Source organism: Taudactylus pleione, unplaced genomic scaffold, assembly GCF_031769625.1.
Source record: "Taudactylus pleione unplaced genomic scaffold, aTauple2 ptg000256l, whole genome shotgun sequence".
NCBI lineage: Eukaryota > Metazoa > Chordata > Amphibia > Anura > Myobatrachidae > Taudactylus > Taudactylus pleione.
The window spans coordinates 10,633,999-10,651,460 of NW_028284658.1; the positions used below are offsets into that span (position 1 = coordinate 10,633,999).

The 17,462-nt window shown below is 38.0% G+C and overlaps 1 protein-coding gene across 5 annotated transcripts in view; it reads right to left on the reverse strand.

Moving 5' to 3' along the window:
• RALY (RALY heterogeneous nuclear ribonucleoprotein) overlaps positions 1-17,462 on the reverse strand; it is a 211,950-nt gene that overhangs the window by 192,446 nt on the left and 2,042 nt on the right. Inside the window, exon 1 of one of the 5 annotated variants that reach the window (XM_088480648.1) lies at positions 8,414-8,468. The exons of the other annotated variants lie outside the window; for them this stretch is intronic. The gene's annotated coding sequence lies outside the window, so the exon portion shown is untranslated. Of the gene's footprint in view, positions 1-8,413; positions 8,469-17,462 lie in introns of those variants that run through there. 5 annotated transcript variants of the gene reach the window in all.

Genomic DNA, 17,462 nt, shown 5'->3' on the forward strand with positions numbered 1-17,462 from the left:
TTTTGCTGGGAGCCAGGGGCATAACTGTCAAATCCATGTAGTGTGGTACTAGTACATTAGTATTCTACTGCCTTACAAATACAGTATTTGTTCAAGCAACAAAATGCGACTATCATCTTTAAAGAATTAATGAGTATCTCCTTCATTTCCTACCCCCATACCAACCAACACTACTGCTAGCTGTTATGCTTGCACCGCTGCAACACCAAAGTGAAAATGTGTAGGTATATGAAGCAATATGGCATAGCAGAAATGTTGAATATATTTGGTGTGTGGCCTGTTTTCACCCACATACCGCCGTGTTGAGCATTTGAGTTTAAGGGGTCTATTTACTAAGCAGTGTTAGAAGACAGTGAAAAGTGATAAGGTGCCAGCCAATCAGCTCCCAACTGTCATTTTTCAAACACAGCCTGTGAGATGACAGTTAGGAGCAGATTGGCTGGCACCTTATCACTTTTCACTCTGTCTCCTAACACTGCTTAGTAAATAGAACCCTAAGACACTTTTGCCCATTCTACTGGATGTCCATGAGACTACTGAATTACGGGGGTGGCATGCTGGGTGACTGGATTGCCGAACAAGCATGAAATTAGTCCCAGGCATTGGTTATCAGATGAAAGGATTGCAGGGATATGATGCATACTACATTATTAATCCACATCTACCTTAAACGTGATTTACTTTTATACTGTAGCTTATTGTCTCAGCAAAACTCCACCCACCTCCTTTATTCCTGCCTCTCCCATCTCCTGGTTGTGAAATAAGAAAAATAGACATGTAAGGACCATTCTCACAGGCATATTCCATTTGAAATAAGCAGTGTTCTGCATATAATGTGTATGGATCAGACACAGAAGAAATGTAAAAAGTGAAAAATTAAGTAAAAAGGTCTAAGCACCATTATCCTCCAATGTCTATTTCAATTTACACTCATCTGGCCAGACAAATTTTGGGGGCGGAAGAAAAAAAATTGGGGGGAAAAAGTGAAACTTGTAGGGGTAAATTTACTAAGATGGGAGTTCTATTTAAGAAGTAATGTTGCCCATACCAACCAATCAGATTCTACTTCTCATTTATCTAGCACCTTCTAGAAGATAATACCTGGAATCTGATTGGTTACTATGGACAGCATCACTTCTTAATAGAACTCCCATCTTAGTAAATTACCCCTTACTCTCCATAGTAAGAAGCATGCTGAATGCATAGCCAAGTTTAGTAAGTGGCTAATGATTCTACAATAGTGGTGCTTTGTATGTTATATTTGTTGTGCTAAAAACAATATTTTAAAACTTAATTTAGACCCTATATATGTACTTAATGGAGGACCAAGTTCCAACACTGAATCAATGTGCTTTGTTTGTATTTTCTGCACAGTAAGCTTGGGAATGCATCTTTAAAGCAGTACAGAGTAAATGCTGACTCTTAATTTTCCATTGCATCCTTTTAGTAGTGTCCTTGCTCTCTCATTAAGAAGCCTTTTAATGTGATATGCAGTTTCCGCTCCAAAATATTTACTATAGTTAACATGTTATGTAAAATAGATGCAGTTGCCACTCTGGAATATTTAATATTAGATGTCCTGACTGAATGTATTGTTATGTCCTTTATTCCAAACGGATTCACGTTTATTATCACAAACAAGTTACCTGAACATGACATGCCGTGCTCCACAGTTTGTGCCTTGCTAAATTTAGTAATCCACCCATTACTGACTTGTGGATGAAATCACCAGTCGGTGTGAATTTGTATACAAGGGGGTTATACACCTTTTAGATTACTAATTTTATGGCTTGTAAATGATCTTTAGCTTTCACATGTCTGTTTCTTTTTCTATCTAGGCGTGCTTTGTAGTTCATGTCTGGTAGAAATATCTATTTACAGCACTATTATGCTGTACTCTCAGCATACAGTAAATAGAGCACAGACGATGTAATGGTTAGCATTACTGCCTCACAGCACTGAGGTTATGGGTTCAAATCCCACCATGGCCCTACCTGTGTGTAGTTTGTATATTCTCCCTGTGCTTGCGTGGGTTTCCTCCGGGTACTCCGGTTTCCTCCCACACTCCAAAAATATTCTGGTAGGTTAATTGGCTCCCAATACAAATTAACCCTAGTGTGTACGTGTGTGATAGGGAACATAGAGTGTAAGCTCCACTGGGGCAGGGACTGATGTGAATGGTAAAATATTCTCTGTAAAGCGCTGCGGAATATGTGTGCGCTATATAAATAACTGGTAATAAATAATAATAAAATAAATTATGTCTTAAAACTCAAAAGGAAGTTAGAAACAATAGGCAATGTAGGTTCAGGAGAGCATGTAACTTGCTAATACATATGTCTTCGAAAGGTGGAAAATTATTAAACAATCAGACCCAGGCTTAAGCGGGGAACACTCCTTTGCGATCACTCTGCTGATTGAGTAAACGCTTTTGATCTCCGTACACACTGCGCTAGAAATAACGCAGTGTGTTCGGGCTTCTATGGGTTCGGGAAGTCGGGCCGCTGAATATTAAACAGCACATAAGTCACATACTTGCCTACTGTTGAAGCAGCGTTAAAATGGACGTGCTACATCTGAGAGCCGTGCCATAAAGTTAACTTAATCCAAATGTAAATGAGCCCCAAAGCAGCAGTTGTTGCTCAGTAAGATCTACTACTGATGAAAACACACTGATGCTTTTCAGGCCTTGGTAATGTTTTGTGTTTTACTTACATGTGGTTGCACCTATGTGGCCACGAGAAAACTTATTTAAAAAATGCATGTAGCCATTGGGATCAGTGTGTCTTGTAACCAACGCAGGGGCATGGCACGGATGATCCCATTTGAATTTGTATACAGTATATGTTATTAATTTTTTATAACACCTACATAAACGAGCTAAGGTGCAATTAGGGACGATTACTAAACTTTTCAGGGAATCAGGGAGATTGCTACTATTTCAGGAAGTCCCCCGGACATTCAGGGAGACTTGGAAAGTATAACATAAGATGTGACCTCCCAATCCTGACTGTTGAAGGAGCGCTATAAGCAGTTTATCGGCTAATGCTCCTACAATGGTCCTGCATACACACCTATACAATTGTCCCGATATTGGCCAAGGATTGTTTTGGTGTGTACCCATCTTTACTTGTACGTATATTTGTTCTATACAGTTAAACTATATGCAGATTTTATTTGATGGTTTTTATATCCCTGTGACTACATCAGTTAATGTAAAGGTGTTTGTTACAGCTTTTTTTTTTTCTGGTACAAAAAGTAGAAAAATGCAGAGGTCCCTTTCATACACACGTCATATGATTAATCATTACTGGGTAAGAGCAGTTCAGAGGGTGAAGTGAAAATTGCTTCTTATTGAGAACCTATTGTAACACTTATTAAATTAATTAAAAGCAAAGTATCTATTAATATGTCTGCTAGAGGATTGATTTGAATCACTGCTAATATAATGGCTCCAATGCAAACTCACATTTTACATTTTTTTTAAAATGCTATTTATATATTGTAATAAAAAGGCTGAGTGATATATCAGTATCATTGAGCTTTCCAGCTATACACAGATGTCAGTGGCTCACCAACGGTAAAACCTACATGGCACAGTACATCTGTATCTGTGGCTTTTCTTGTGTACTCTGGGGGTCATTCAGATCCGCTCGCGAGCGCAGGACGCTCGCAAGCGGGTCGATGTTGCCCCACTGCGCATGCGCACGACGGAGCTCCGGGACTCGCACCACAGGGGGCGTGCTGTCGATGTTGATTGGCAGCACGCCCCCTTTGGTGGGCGTGCCGGGGGCGTGGCTGCCAAACGGAGGCGTTCCCATGGGAACGCCTACCGTCTGAAGCCGGCCCCACTGACATCACTAGTGATGTCAGTGGGAGTGATTTTGGCTCTGATAGAGCCAAAATCACTACAGGGCTTGCGGCAGCGAGACCCTACCGCAGGGTCTCCGTCGCAAGCCCGATGGTCGCGATGGTCTTGACCATCGCGACCATCATTATGGACGCTCGCATAAGCTGTGGGTGGTCACCCACAGCTATGCGAGCATCCAGGAGGACGCTACATTTTCATGGAGGAGGGCCCTGATTCAGAGCGAGCGCTCTGGTCAGAGCGTTCGGCTCTGAATCAGGCCCTCTGTAACCATCCTTTTTTTGTATTCTTCAGTACCAGTGTTTTGTATGAACCCGTTAATCAACAGGGGAATAAACTCTCCATGCTTCTATGGTGAACAATGGTACGCTTAACAGCTCCTATGGGTCATTGCTGCTTAGAGCAAAGGGGATGGAGGATGGAAAATAATGTTAATTGACTGGAGAGGGGGATGCTTTGTATACTAGACTTTGACTTTGCACTGCATTCTACCCACAATATTTTCAGGGAGAGGAAGTGGGTAGAATCTGATGGTGCATACACACACAACGATTTTTTTAACGATTATCGATAACGATATCGTTAAAAAATCGTTCACTTTCTGAGTTAAAACGATGAACGATTATCGTTCATGCGCGTTCAAGCTTGTAGTTTAGTCAGACTGACCAACTGAACGATTTTCATTAAGGGAATATGCAAAAATCGGTTGTAGTCCAAAAAAATCATTCATTACACTTTAAAAAATCACAGAAAATCGTTCATAAAATAGTTCATAAAATCGTTGGTAACAAAATCGTTGTGTATGTATGCAGCTTTAAAGGTAATAACTTTTTCAGGAGGTTATTCTGGATTTTTGTCAATGAGATTTGGGGTCTGTATTGCATCAGATTGGGTGCTTTGCTCCCCATACTAGTTAGCAGGCTAGCACATCTGCCCTGCATAATATCAACAACATTAGGCCCAGTTTTATGTATTAGCCACCACAATGTAAATCTTTGCATGTTATTTCTTCTTTAGGATATCTGTCTATATGTGTATATCTGTATATAAAACAGGGTAAATACAGCAGTCACATCCAGTAATCTTGCAATTCAGCAGGGTGCTCCACAACAGGTGCTCCATGTAAATATCCATAAATGGATAAAATTGTAGCCAAAGACGCAATGTTTAAATAGTTAATCAATCAGATTTAATGAAAAAGATCAAATATCACCATAGTTGTTGTCGACGTTTCGACCCCAAAGGGTCATTATCAAGACGAATCACCACAGACAACCATCCAGCATACTGACCAAAAGCATACTTGCTATACCGCAGTAGCTCCCTTATAAAGCATATGTGATCAACAATTATCAATTGAGCAGGTCATAATAGCATTCACCTGGATATAATGCGTCACTATAATGATGCGTGAGACACACACATACCTCATAATAAGGAGGCCACAAAATGCCTCCCTAATGGCAATAGGCTTGCTGTATCCACAGCAACCAGCCAAACAATATATATATGTATGTATGTATATGATATAAATACACTGTCATTACCTTCTGTGTGGTTCATTTTTAAGTAGAATACTGCATTGACTTCATATAATTCCGCTCTATACACTATACACTCTATACCTATACTGTTGTGCTTTGTACTTTGGGGTTATACTACCATGTATTTTTATCTTGACAACTTAGTGGAAATGTATCAATCAGCTTCTACTGTAACTGTTATTTAACAGGCTGTGTTTGAAAAATGACAGGAGCTGATTGGTTGGTACTTTATCTCTAATAAATCTCCTTTGTATTGAAAAATGTAAAAAAAAATCTTTTAATATATAACTATTTTTACTACAAAAAAAATGAATGGAAAGTTATAATTTAATTCATCATGCTTTTATTTTACACTAATGTTTCTTTTCATGCTGATTCTATTTCTATCATTTGGAGCAGATTGTCTGTCTGAGTATGGCCTCAAATCTAAACGATTGATTGTGTATGCAAACACTTCAGCAACATGCCCGCGACACTCCCATACAGGGACGGATTAAGAGAGGAGGGGACCCATGTGCAGCCTATGTTCAGGCCCACTCCTCTCTCTTCAGCTCAGCTGAAGTAGACTCTGGCACTGTGACAGAATCTGCTGTGCATACGCAGGTCTCCTGGCCCGTGGCGCCCACGACATCTACCTGGTGTATTAGGGCAGCTATCACTCAGCTACCCCGATGATCCTTTCTTAATCAATTATGGCGATAAGTGATATTTTATTTATATATATGCCTTTTATGTAATCCTTTTTTTTTATTCTAAAATGCTCTCCAGGTGTCAAGAATTTCATACAACTAATACACATTATTATAGATTGGTTAAATATGTTTAACTTTGCATGCAGCATGGTTAATAATTATGCAGTAATATAATTGATAATACATTAATTATAATGATTAGTTCTATAATTTCTTATTAGCAGATGTCATGCAGTGTTTGTAGGTAATCTCAGATTAAGAACTACTGCTATATGGAAGATCAGCAACTGACTGTCAAGGGCAAGTAGATTTTCAGAGATAAGTGACGTACTCATTACACTGGGCAACAAAAAAAATATTTTTTTTCTTGCCAGGGATTTAAGATCGACAAAGAAAATCAATATTCCACCTGGCTGCGCAACAAGAGGTAATAAACAGCTGCCTCACTTATACAAAGGGGGTAAACACCAGCTACACCCAAACATGGCATCAAATTCTGTATAGTAAATGGCGCTAATTATTACCTGGATGAATACTTAAATGAACTTAAAAACACATCTATTTCAAGGTGCGTTCGTTCAAGGTAAACAAATATTTATTCCACTAATTAAAACACACAATCTTTCAAATAGATTAATCTGCAAAGAAAATATACCAGCGGAAAGTATGAAAATCTTTAATCTGAGTAATTATGAATTAACCAAAGAAGAGGAAATGATACTTTCAAAAGAACCCAATATAGAGGAGGTGGATGACAACTGTCCTAAAACAAAATGTAAACCCCGTTCTAAATTTTATCCTAAGCATGTTAAGGGAGGAAGTATCGACTGTTTCAGTTCAATGGTAACAAAAGAACTCAAAAAGATCCCTAACCCCAAGAAAATAAATATTACAATAAAATAATCTGTGGCCATAAAGACACTTCAAGAAAATGAAAATATAATAATTAAAGCGGCTGACAAGGCCGGGGGGGGGGGGGGGATTGTTATCATGAGTAAGGAATATTATATTAAATAAATTAACAGTCAATTAGGGGACCAAGATACATACAAAAAACTAAAAGGAGACCCGACTGAGGTAAGAAAAAAAACAACTAGTTTGAGAAATAAGGGATTCCACAGATGTGGATCATGCCTGATGTGTAAGACTACTACGAGAAAGACTATAGAAAGGAAAATCACAGAATTTGAACTAAAATGGAAAAAGTATAAGATCCAAGGCTTCATTAGTTGTCATTCTTATATTTTAGAATGTATGTGTTGCCTCATTTATATACTGTAGGTAAGACTTCAAGAAGTTTGAAGATCAGAGCGGCCAAACACATATATAACATCAGGAAGGGTTTGATAACCAATCCTTTATCAGAACATTTTATTCATAAACATGGAAAATGTGAGAATCAGATTAGGCGTTTTCTTTGGATACAACAAGTAAAAAATAACTGGAAAAATAAAAGTGTGGAAACCAACCTCGCTCAGAGTGAAATGAGGTAGATCTTCAATTTAGACACACTTAAACCTAAGGGGCATAATGTAGATTTCGAGTTGAAGTGGTTTTTAGATATATATATATATATATATATATATATATATATATATATATATATATATATATATATACACAGTATATACATATAGATAGTCCGGCACTCTCAATTTATAATGTTCAAAATACTGGGGTGTTTTTAGGGAAATTCATATAGAGGTTCCCATAGATAATAGTCTAGCCTCTTCAAGAAAGAAGAAAAAACACTCTCCAGATTTTCAGCAAGATTATTCAGTATTTAATGATTAAACCAACATAATTTGCCAACGTTTCGGTCCAATATGGACCTTTGTCAAGGCACAATAGCTTCTAAACATCAATGATTCACTAAAAGGGAGTACATATAAACAACGTAAGCATTCATAGTCTGACAGGTCCTTTAAAACACATAAGTTCAAAAATGTTATAATCCATGATCAATATGTATGTGATATAGGGAGGGGTGTGCCTCATATAACAGTAACATGATATCCAATAGAAGCCCACACTGCAAGAGACTATTCACAGCGGTAGAAAAAAACAAAATCTTTATGCAGCAACTAGTATTGAGAGTACAGGGGTCGAATGTGCGCCCCAATGTAGATTATAATAATAGCAACCAGGTGGAGGGACAATTTCAGAAAGATAGTCATGTATCACACAGCATATACATAAAGGCCAAGTACATGGGGGTATGTGCAGTACAATCCACAGGTGTATATATTACACCAGTATGCATAAGGAGGCTGTGGGAGCCTGGAAGATGAAAAAAAAGGATGTCTTACCTCAGTGTTGGTCTGTCAGAGGATGTCCTGGTGCTGGAGCATAGTCTGAGCTCAGGGTTTAAAAACCCAGTGCTTAAGGGAAAGTCTCAGAGTCCTGATTGCTACAGCCACAGGTGAGTCCTGTTATAATCAGGAAGTGGGGCAGTATGGCAGTAGCCGGCGGCCATCTTGTGTGTGGCTCAAGATATATATAATAATAGCTGTCAGTGAGCCTTGGCAGGACTTGAAGTGATGGGCAATTATTGGTGCTACTGAAACTCATAAAAAAGGCTAAACTAGTGTTATTAGGGATCTAATGCCATAAATGCATATTATACATGTCCAACCATTAAAAATTTGATACGGGCATACCCACATGTACATATATAAACGCATATGTACACACACATACCCGCACATACATGTGCATATATATACAAGGTCAATTTACAAACCTTAGAGTAAAGGGTTATTTAGTGTGTAGTAGGACCTGGGACTAGAGGACCTGGGAGTACAATGCAAGTATATAGATCAACATCACAAAAAACAATTAACATTAGGTGAACAGTACAGACAAATGCAATGTTAAATATAATATTTGATACCGTGTTATATAGATAAAGTCATTTTTCAAAGAAAAATACCCAATGGGCAATTCTCGTTAAGTCCCCGTGGTGCCACAGTATCAAGTCTGTAGATCCACCGACTTTCACATTTGGCCAATACAGCAACAGATCCAGACTAACAGAAAGATCAATCCGACAACATTGGCCGATCATCCAATCTGACCCCATTCTACCATTTACCAACACCAAAGCACCTATGATGGCATATAAAAGAGTGCCTAACCTGAAACAACTGCTACTTAGGCCATCAATGAACGCGGAAATGACTAACTCTATCATCAAAGTCATGCAGAACCAACCCGGTAGCTATCGATGTGGAGGCTGCGTGACCTGCAGTTCTATGGTTCCAGGCAACACTCTTGCTCACCCCCACACGGGTGTACCCATAAAGATTAGATGGAAGCTCCATTGTAAAATGGACCATATCATTTACATACTCATATGCCCTTGCGGTCTTTACTACGTCGGGCTCACCTCCAGGATCTTCAGGGAACGTATGGCTAACCATAGGGCGTCCATCAGAGCAGCCTACAATAGTGGTCAGTCAGATAAACCTGTTGCCCGACACTTTTTACAGATGGGACATCAGCTAGCAACCCTCAAATGCAAACTTTTCGACTGGATACCGCCTCCAGAACGAGGAGGTGATAGACTGGCTTTACTTAAAAAATGTGAAAGTCGGTGGATCTACAGACTTGATACTGTGGCACCACGGGGACTTAACGAGAATTGCCCATTGGGTATTTTTCTTTGAAAAATGACTTTATCTATATAACACGGTATCAAATATTATATTTAACATTGCATTTGTCTGTACTGTTCACCTAATGTTAATTGTTTTTTGTGATGTTGATCTATATACTTGCATTGTACTCCCAGGTCCTCTAGTCCCAGGTCCTACTACACACTAAATAACCCTTTACTCTAAGGTTTGTAAATTGACCTTGTATATATATGCACATGTATGTGCGGGTATGTGTGTGTACATATGCGTTTATATATGTACATGTGGGTATGCCCGTATCACATTTTTAATGGTTGGACATGTATAATATGCATTTATGGCATTAGATCCCTAATAACACTAGTTTAGCCTTTTTTATGAGTTTCAGTAGCACCAATAATTGCCCATCACTTCAAGTCCTGCCAAGGCTCACTGACAGCTATTATTATATATATCTTGAGCCACACACAAGATGGCCGCCGGCTACTGCCATACTGCCCCACTTCCTGATTATAACAGGACTCACCTGTGGCTGTAGCAATCAGGACTCTGAGACTTTCCCCTAAGCACTGGGTTTTTAAACCCTGAGCTCAGACTATGCTCCAGCACCAGGACATTCTCTGACAGACCAACACTGAGGTAAGACATCCTTTTTTTTCATCTTCCAGGCTCCCACAGCCTCCTTATGCATACTGGTGTAATATATACACCTGTGGATTGTACTGCACATACCCCCATGTACTTGGCCTTTATGTATATGCTGTGTGATACATGACTATCTTTCTGAAATTGTCCCTCCACCTGGTTGCTATTATTATAATCTACATTGGGGCGCACATTCTACCCCTGTACTCTCAATACTAGTTGCTGCATAAAGATTTTGTTTTTTTCTACCGCTGTGAATAGTCTCTTGCAGTGTGGGCTTCTATTGGATATCATGTTACTGTTATATGAGGCACACCCCTCCCTATATCACATACATATTGATCATGGATTATAACATTTTTGAACTTATGTGTTTTAAAGGACCTGTCAGACTATGAATGCTTACGTTGTTTATATGTACTCCCTTTTAGTGAACCATTGATGTTTAGAAGCTATTGTGCCTTGACAAAGGTCCATATTGGACCGAAACGTTGGCAAATTATGTTGGTTTAATCATTAAATACTGAATAATCTTGCTGAAAATCTGGAGAGTGTTTTTTCTTCTTTCTTGAAGAGGCTAGACTGTTATATATATATATATATATATATATATATGTATATATATATATGTATATGGTATTTTTTTATCTTTATTTGTGTTTCTCATTGTTATATCTTCTTATTTTTACATGTCACATGGGTCATCATTTGGAAAATTTTATGGGAAAAACCACTCCTCTAGTATAGGGGAGGGACTCTGCTGGGATACCAGGTACAGCAGTAGATTTTGGTATGGAGGAGGGGTGATTACCATAAAAGCACCGAAAGAATGGATCCAGATCTAAAGAGTCAAGTCATATCAGAAATTGTATATTGGATTTGGCTCCTCTGGACCCTCCGAATGGGATTGGAAATGATGCCCTATCGCAAAATGGTTACCAATGCATATCTCCAAAGATGACCATCGCTTGGAACACAAACCAGAGGTAGAGGATCACCTGCATGCGTCACTTCTGGTTTTGGCATATGGAATGAAAAACCGGAAGTGAGCGATGACATGCGCGTCACTTCCTGTTTTATCGGAAAAAGGGGGAGGAAGTAATTGTATACAGGGGTATTTAAACCCCCTACAGGTAAAGCAGGATATCTGTTCCTGATGAAGGTTTAACTACTGAAATGTGTTGCACAGACTTCCTGTTGCTGGGACCACAGAGGATAAACTGCAAGAGGACTTTCTATATGGTCTGACCAAACTTTTTGCAGTGGTACCGAGCTGGAAGGCCCAGGACCTCATTGGTTTGAATTAAGCTAGCCCACCACAACACCTTTATTTGGTGAGAAAAATAGGGACTATATGGTCTCTCCTTAAAATCTTGCCTTTGATGGTATCCACCATTATATATGCACTTTATTTATGCACAATTCTTTTTTTATATATGTTTTTATATGTTTTATGTTCACCTATTTGTGTGTTTTAATTAGTGGAATAAACATTTGTTTACATTGAACGAATGCACCTTGAAATAGATGTGTTTTTAAGTTAATTTAAGTATTCATCCAGGTAATAATTAGCGCCGTGTACTATACAGAATTTTGACCTATGCAAGGATTTAAGATCGGTTTGAGAGTACTCGCAGGTTCTATTTTCGCATTAGATCTTCGCTATAGCTAAATTGGCTCCAGTTTTCAAATTAATGAAAAATTATAAAATTAAATTATTTTCTCCATTTGAAGTACCTTACTAGTCTAAAAAGAGCTTAAAATGTGTATTCCTGCACAATGGGAATACATTTGCGTCGATTCCTATTGGTCATTCAACAAAACTTAAAGAACAGTGTGATAATATCAAGTTAGACTTAGAAAAAATTCTCAGCATCAGTGGTCTGTTTGTTTCTATTTCAATTGGTAAACTTTCTTCTTGGGCAGCAAAGTGGATATACTAAGTATCCTTGTCACATATGCTTATGGGATAGTCGTGCAAAACAAAAGCACTGGCAGCAAACCATATGGCTTCCAAGAGAAGCTATAACTGTAGGAGAAGTTAAACATCATTCATAAGCCCTTAATTGACAGGAAAAAAATCATACTGTCGCCTCTCCATATCAAACTGGGTTTAATGAAACAATTTGTAAAAGCATTGGACAAGTCAGGCGATTGTTTCGCGTATATTTGTCGAACGACTCCATCTCTTAGTATTGAAAAATTAAAGGCAGGAATTTTTGAAGGCCACAGATACGGAGACTGGTGAATTATCCAAATTTGACCACATCTATGACTGAAACCCAATCTGAAGCATAGCTGAGTTATGTGTCTGTCATGCAGAATTTTTTAGGCAATCACAAGGCAGACAACTATCATGAATTAGTCCACAACATGCTAAAATGTTTCGAGAAAGTAGGTTCAAACATGAGTATTAAGGTACATTTTTTGTACAGCTATTAAAATCACTTCCTGTCCAATATAGGACATTTAAGCGAAGAACAGGGTGAATGGTTCCATCAGGATATTCAGGTAATGGAAGAAAGATATCAAGGAAGGTGGGATCATCACATGATGGCCGATTACTGTTGGACTCTGCAGAGGGCCTGCCCACAACAAGAATACAAAAGGAAATCCTACAAAAAATGGTTCTCATAGCTTCCTGACACTTATGTATGTAATTAGCCTGTGTCTTTTTATAACATTTTACGAATTAAATTTAATCAGAATTAAAAAAATATCTTTTTAACTATTTTTAACATTGTTTAATTTCATTTGTCATAAATATTAAAGACATATGCATATCTCAAAAACTAGAGCCAATTGAAAAACAAGCAAGCCATATTCATATCAGGAGCACAAAATTAATTGAAATCGACTCTTAAATCCCTGGCAACAGATTGACTGTTCCCTAGTGTTATCAATACTGCTTCCAAGCACTGAGAATCTGATCACTGTCATACATAATAACCAAACTGTGTATGAAAGAGTTTTAACATAGATAAGACTGACAAGATAGAACAAAGCCAGGGACATCCAGAATAAATGTAATGATATGGTTAGTGGCACTCTTCTAAATAAGAGACTGGTACATATAGATTATGACTGCCTGCCTTGGAGTGTGAGCTTTCTTGCATTGTACTTATTACCTGTATTTGTTAACAAGCAAGAGGAGTGATATCCAAATACGAACAATTTACAAGAGACTGCAACCCAAAGAGATGATAACAAATGCTGTTGTTTTTAGATGTGTAATGAGACTGGCCTCATAAAGAGATAAACACTGTAAAGAGTAAGCAATGTTCTAATTCTAAGTATTCCATCCATTACACTGTCATTAAATAAAATTATATTAATGGAGAGTGGACACATATACCAATGGATATATAATCCTCTAGAGAGACTCCAAGGTGAGTATTAGTCATCTCCTGAGACAAGAATCCAATTATGTATACTGCGTCTCTTGACAGATATATATCCATGAAGAGAGATTCTTTATCCAATGAAACAGGCTGGTGTTAAGGCCAGAGACAGCCTTTCACCGAAAGGGACTGTACATTATTTCCTTGCTAGTTTTAATATGTCCTGTCTATAGAAGCAAGTGTCTCTTGTTTGATGCATCCCAAAGATTACTGCTATGACAACAACTAGATTTTTATTGAATACTCAACTCCTGGCACTGGCCTAAAAATGGATAATCAATATGATTACCATGCAGTAGGATTTTTATGATTCAGGGTTGGAGTTAGGACCTAGCTGAAACAATAACGGCCTTGCTACACAGCTTGTCCACTGCAAGAAGTCTTCATGGGCTCAACCCCCACTAATGCAGAAGTCACAGATTAGTAAATTATTTTCAAAATATAATATTAGAATAACAACACAATGTAGACTAACATATTGAAAGTGCATTATTTATTTTTCCTTTCAAACAGTTTTATTACTTTGCAAAGGGATGTTTTCAGTTTTGTAGCAGTAGGTGTTGAGGGCTCTTTCAGATTAGTTCTTTTTCTTTATCAAAATATATTAAGGCAATAACTTTTAGAGGAAAACATGCTTTGAACAGTAAAAATAGTCAGATTCTTTATGACAGCGATAAGCAACCTGATACAGTCCAAGGGCAGCAATCCCTGCCCCCTCCCACCTTCAGTAGGGCCTCAGTGATATGTTAAAGCAGAGCTGTAACTAGACTTTTTGGTGCACTGTGCCAGAGACAGCATTGCCCCTCCCCCACAAACAATTTTTAAATAGGGACATAAGATGGTACACCTGAAAAGGGCCATGGCCTCATGGGGAAGGGCCAGGGAAGAGATAGGAGATGCTGGTGATAAATGAAGAGGAAGCTACAGTACAAGTGAGAATAATAATAAATAGGAAGCTTGACATTCCCAAACAGCGCCCCCTGCTCTGCACTACCCTAGTTACGGCCCTGTGTTAAACCAATACATTTAATCAAAGAAAAAGTCCATCTGTAATAACTTGTCATCAGGCATTGTAATGTAAGACAAACAAGTGTTACAAGCTCTAACAAACAAATCTGTCAATTCAGTGTGATAGAGCATACAGCTGGGAAAAGGACCAGCAGGGCATGGAGAAGGAAAGAGCTGAGGGCTGCAGGTGATGGCTCGGGGGGCCACATGCAGTCTTAGTGCCGCCTGTTGCCCATCATTGGTCACATCTAAGGTGTGTCTATTTTAGTGGAAACAACTTTGTTGTTCTAATGTGAGAATAAGGGCTTGTTTGTTGGGGGAAATATAAACTAGGCATTTCATAGCTCTTTATGGAGCCTATTTATCATTGATTATTTTTGGCACATCCCCCCAAATCGCACATTTTCAGGGAAAACCAGCAAATATTAAGGATCCCCCGAATATCTCCATAACTGTTGCGGTTCCTCGATTTCTGACAGCAGCTGCAGAAATGCTCCATAGATATGTGAAGTATTCCAGAGTTTGGCCTAGACAGCTAATGCATCTTCAGATGACATTAGCTGCTGCAGCCCATGGGCTACATTTTGCAAAAACTTTCCAGGGGAGGGTTCCAGAGGCAATGGCACATGGTTGGCCAGTGCATCGTGCATGCGCAAGAGCCCAGAAAGAGGTGTGAAGTGACTGCTGATGCGATCACTCCTAACACATCGCAGAAATGGACTCCTTTTCTGAGCCCCTGTCCCTGCATGTGTATTTTTTTTTATATATTCTGGTGGTATCTGAATTTCTTATTGCCACCAATAGTGATCATTAGAAATTATAATTATCGGGTCTTAAACCTGATGATTGATAAATATACACCTATATGTTGTGGAACTCTCATAAATATTGTAAATACCCTTAGAAAACTATCTTAGGGCAAATAGTTACTAGATATATGTTATAAAAGCTTCAAATCATATATCACAATACCTCAAAACATTTCAAACGTTAAAGGACCCAACAGTTTTTTCAGGAAACTTTCAGAAACACAAATGATCAAAAAAACACTGCTTACTATGCACATCTACAAACACCACAGTACAGGGGATTTAGGTACAGACAAGGGACACTTGTGTGCAAATGATCATTGGAAATGGCTCAGTGTCTGACATATGCACTGTACTGTATTGGCAGAAGAGAGGTTTGCTTTTTAATGAAACGAGAGCAGTTTAGTATAAAAACTGTTGTCAAAATAATATTTAAACTTGAGTATGTACTTTCACTTTAGAATAATATCATAAAAATATAACTGGATGCATATTATTTACACATCAAAGACCGCATCTGTCATGGACAGAGTAGTGCCATCAAGCTGTTCCAGTACAACAGTAAGTATCCACTAGGCATCTGTTTTCCCATTTTTAGAGGCACATGCTAATTACTAATAGTCAGACATAATGCCATAAATATAAAAAGCAAAAGAGATTATACATATACACAAAACAAAAATCTACTGTATTAACATATAGTTAATGCTTTTACTTGAGAATGGAAGATGCAGCACAGAATGATTTCTGTGGCCAAAACCTTCCTTTAGACACACCTTAATTCTATGACACTTTTTTCAAAATAAGTACAAATCCATAAACATGCAAGTGTAACACATTGTCCTGTCTTATTCAATAACATTCCAGTGTATCTTTTTAAGAGCCATGTTTAAAGAATAATCATATGCCTAATGATTTCAGTGCTTTAATGATTAAAAATGCAGGTGCAAATGCAATAATAGAAGTGAAAAGCTTAAAAGAAGTGCACTCCCCTTCTGTAAATGGGAAATAACTTGTTAGAAATGCTCAGGGAAGCATTAGATGTCAGGTAATTGTGCAGGAAGAACGTCATCAGAGAGCATTTTTCTTTCACTAAAGGCTGCCATATTATCTTTTGCACTTTTGGTATCAGTAAAAGTTCAAAATAAAACAGTGTCCCAAGTGGCCATAAGAGGAGATCTACAAATTATGCATTTGTTCACTATAATGTCCCTTTAGTTAGTCGATACCACCTAGAAGTTAGTTAAACTAAATGCAGTGACATATTCGGTGATTACAGTAAATACGGTTGATACAATATTACCACTTTACATGAAAAAGTTGAAAGGAGAAAACTGTAAAACTGTTTGAATATATTTGGTAGTTGGTATATAATCATCAACCATATAATATGAGATTTGTTTTCTAAATAAATATTCTTATTTATTCTTAACCTCCTTCCATTTTTAATACCTTCCCTCTGGAGAGAATTGCCAAGATTGCTTTGCATAGTGCACTGTATGTTTCACAAATAGCATATATATATATATATATATATATATATATATATATATAGTGCAAGCCAAACCCTTTGTGGTTAATGTAAAGAACTTCTGACTTTAGAAGTACTTTATGAACATGACAGAGTTATGAAATGTGTAACACACTGAGAACACCAAATATGAATAGAATAGAATCTCATACTACATTAACATGCACCCAGCACCTACAGACATTGAAGGCAACCATTTAGTTTGTAGGATCAATTTAGTTGGTATTTATGAGAATCCAGCTTATCAATTTACTAACAATCAGTAACTTCACTCAAGCACAAACAGGTTGTCTCCCCAGGGTACAGATGACTGGGTTAATTTTAAG